This window comes from Salmo salar, chromosome 16 (genome assembly GCF_965601325.2).
Source record: "Salmo salar chromosome 16, fSalSal1, whole genome shotgun sequence".
NCBI lineage: Eukaryota > Metazoa > Chordata > Actinopteri > Salmoniformes > Salmonidae > Salmo > Salmo salar.
Window position 1 is genome coordinate 76625984 of NC_138306.1, and position 4053 is coordinate 76630036.

Genomic DNA, 4053 nt, shown 5'->3' on the forward strand with positions numbered 1-4053 from the left:
TTGGATTTTATTATTATGACCTCTGAAAGTGATACAGTCAACTTTCTTTTGAAACCTGATTGGTGAAAGCAATATACAATGCCATACCACTGCCACCCCGTGACAAGGAGGCGCCAAAGAGTTATACACGACTGGGCAGGGACTTTGGGAGAAGCATGGAGAATCTAGTGGCCACATTGTATCAATTAAGAAATGTGTGTAGCCTGTAATCTAAACTGCATTGTAACAATGTAAATTTGAGCCATTAGCCAACAAATTCTTAGCCACAAGACAGTCCAGTTTCATTATCTAGAAGTTATCTAGTAGCAAGCTGACTTTCACTTCACAGAGTAACGAACCTGTCAGGCCACTGAAACTCGCACGTTGTTTGTTGACTAGCGTAAACATTCTAGGACACTGATTTCCCATGAAATAATCAAGTTGTATTTTTATTTGGATAAACAGACAGTGCAGCCCAGCACTGACCCGCCGCACAAAACACCTTCCCAAAAACTTTCTCAGCATGCCTCCCGCCTCCTCACATACAGCAATCTCATTTGCATAACAGTGTGTGATAGGCTGAGAGACTGAACACACCCTGTGTTTAATAAAACAGACCTAATAGTTATTTGGGGTCTACCCCCCCCTGACCCATGTGATCTTCTGCTGCAATTGACTCAGGTGCTTGACCCGTCTCAAATGAGTCACTTTCTCTTGCAGGTGCACAGGGAAACTCCGTGTTCACGTCCGTTTGTGTGGCATGAGTCTCTGTGTCTTCGACTGAGCTTTCAGTTCTGACAGTGTCCAGTTCCCGTTCCACTGAGACATTAACATCTCTTGGAGCCGACAGTCTCACAATGTCCCTCACCCTTATCCTGAAGGGTAACCTAGGCAACATTGGTTGCTTTTTCCTCAGAGCACCCTGTTTCCTTGAGGAGTAGTATGTCTGACTAGGCACAAATGAGTCGGTGCTCAACTCAGTTTCTTGTCCCGTGCCAGTGACCTCATGCTCTGAAACAACCCCAAAGTCAGGTTTGATCCTGTTGTAGTGTACCACGGCATGATAAGGTCCATTACACTGAACTACTTCATACAGCACCTCTGACAGTTTCTTTGTCATTTTGAAAGGACCCTTGAATTTCTTTCTCAGTTTGGGTGACAACCCCTTTTCCCTCTGGTAGTCTCTAAGCCACACATATTCATTTTCCTCATACCTCTGGGATGTCACCTTCAGATCAAAGTATTGCTTTTGTTTACCTGTGGCTTTTAGGAGATTTCTCTTTACAGCTTCCCTTACAGGGCTTAAATACCCTTGCACCTTTTGCACATACTGAGAAACATACTGTTTCCCTTCATTTTGTGGTGTTCCCATAACCACATCAACCGGTAAAGTCATTTCAGCACCGAACAGCACCCTGTATGGTGTGAACCCCGTGGAAGATTGAACACTACTCCTGTATGACATCATCACATATGGGAGTATCTCATCCCAATTAGGTTGATTGTCATCAAATTAATCAGAGTTCTGTTCATTCTTTCCACTAAACCAGTGGTTCCCAAACTTGTTATAGTCCCGTACCCCTTCAAACATTCAACCTCCAGCTGCATACCCCCTCTAGCACCAGGGTCAGCGCACTCTCAAATTTTGTTTTTTGCCATCATTGTAAGCCTGTCACACACACACACACTATACAATACATTTAATCAACATAAGAATGAGTGTGTGTTTTAGTCACAACCCGGCTCGTGGGAAGTGACAGAGCTCTTATAGGACCAGGGCACAAATAATAATAATCAATAACTTTGCAATTTATTTAGCCATCTTACATATAAAACTTTATTTGTTCATCGAAAATTGTGACTACCTCACCACAGGTTATTGAGAAGGGTGTGCTTGAAAGGATGCACATAACTCTGCAATGTTGGGTTGTTTTGGAGAGAGTCTCAGTCTTAAATCATTTTCCACACAGTCTGTGACTGTATTTAGTTTTCATGCTAGTGAGGGCTGAGAATCCACTCTCATATAGGTATGTGGTTGCAAAGGACATCAGTGTGTAAACAGCGCGATTTTCCAAGGCAGGATACTCTGAGCGCAGCCCTATCCAGAAATCTGTCAGTGACTTCTGTCAGTGACTTCTGATTAAATTACATTTTCACAGAACCACTTGTTGCAATTTCGATGAGGCTGTCTTGTTAAAATATCGGTAAGTGGACTGGGGGCAGGGCATGAAAGGGATAATGAATCTAGTTGTTTGTGTCATCCGTTTCGGGAAAGTACCTGCGTAATTGCGCACCCAACTCAGATGCTTCCCTATATCACATTTGACATTGTCCATAAGCTTGAGTTCATTTGCACACAAAGAATCATACAATTATGGAAAGACCCGTGTGTTGTCCTTGTTAATATTGACAGAGAAGAGCTCCAACTTCTTAATCATAGCCTCAATTTTGTCCCGCAGATTGAATATAGTTGTGGAGAGTCCCGGTAATCCTAAAGGTAAAGGTAACGGACATATACCAGGAGCTGTGCCAGGCCCGCCACGTCTGTTGCCTCATCCAGCTGTAACGCATAGAATTCACTGGCTTGTATGCGAAGCAGTAATTGTTTCATAACATCTCCTGCCATGTCACTGATGCGTCGTGAAACAGCTGTATGATGAAGTCATTGTCTGTATAGTTTTTTGGCATTTTCCCCCAGCATTGTCCCAGCCTCCACAATAGTATGGGGCTTGCCTGTCCTAGCCACTCGGTAGCTTGATGGTGTAAGATGGCACAGTGATCCCATCTGTTGGTAAATGTTAATTACTGCAACCCCAGTGTTTTTATCGGTGTGCTTGAGATACCTGGATGTATTGCAATGTACTGAACAAGACTGGTTACTCGCATCAATGCCTCTCTCTCGTCATTCAACATTCAGACAAATGGTCCAACGTCCCTGTCTGTTGTTCGGTGCTTTCCCTGGTAAGGGGGCAGTAGCTCTTCGGCTGCATCAGTTTCACAACTGTCAGTGTCCATGCTAGCTGGGCTAACAACAAATGTACAATTACTGATGCTAGCATTGGATGTGCTCATGGAAGCAGAACAACTTGTGTCGTCGACAGGTGCAGGTGTAGTACTGCTGGTAGTAGCTGTACTTACTACCAGTAGAGCTGGAATGTGTATCTATGGACGCGAGCCATACTTTTTTTTTTAACCATTTATCATTTTTCGAGAAAACTGAATGAGCAGCAGCCAGTGTTGCCAACTCATTTTCAGGGTAAGTTGCTAGAGGCAGGAAGATTTGTTGCTAAAAGTTGCTAAATGACGTTGTGACGTCATTACGTAGAATACACAATAACGTTACTCAAATTGACTGGCCATCTCGGCAAAAAATATAATTTGACGTTTGTTCAGGTACAGACTCCCACTCTTTTCTGTACTTCTGGCTGTACATTTTTGATTGAGACATGTTGATTGATGTTGTAAGTTCTGTTCAAGATCAAACATTCGTGACCAACTATATTCATTGGGTTTGGCTCGTCGAGCCCGTGCTGCTGCAGTCAGCCAACAATGATTTGCAATTTGCTGAAATTTCTACTGGCCTGCTGCTGCCTGTGCACGAGCTGAGCGTCTGCTGCTGACGTCACTCACAACGCACTTTTGCAGCCAGGCACGTGTGTTGTGACTGAGTGTGTGACAGAGAAAATCGTTTTTGTGTCATTTAGAGGGAAAATGCGTGCATTTTAGCGTTTGAGTCACTTTTCAAAAGTTGCTAAAAGTTCCAAATACATGTTTTAAAGTAGCTAAATGTGTTGCTAGATGCTGTTTGAAAAAAAAGTTGCCAGGGTAGTCTGAAAAGTTGCTAAATCTAGCAACAAAATTGCTAAATTGGCGTCACTGGCAACAGCTACGTTTGGCTACATACAGACCGTTAGTGGAATTCCCGCGAGAGAGTAACGGTTAATGTGATTGGAGGTTAATTGTTTGACTAGGCTACCTGTATTTGACATTGTTGTTATTCCGCTGAACACTAGATGGTTTAATTTAATTTTTGGCAGTGAAACGAGGCTACTCAGGCGAGAAAAAAACCTCACC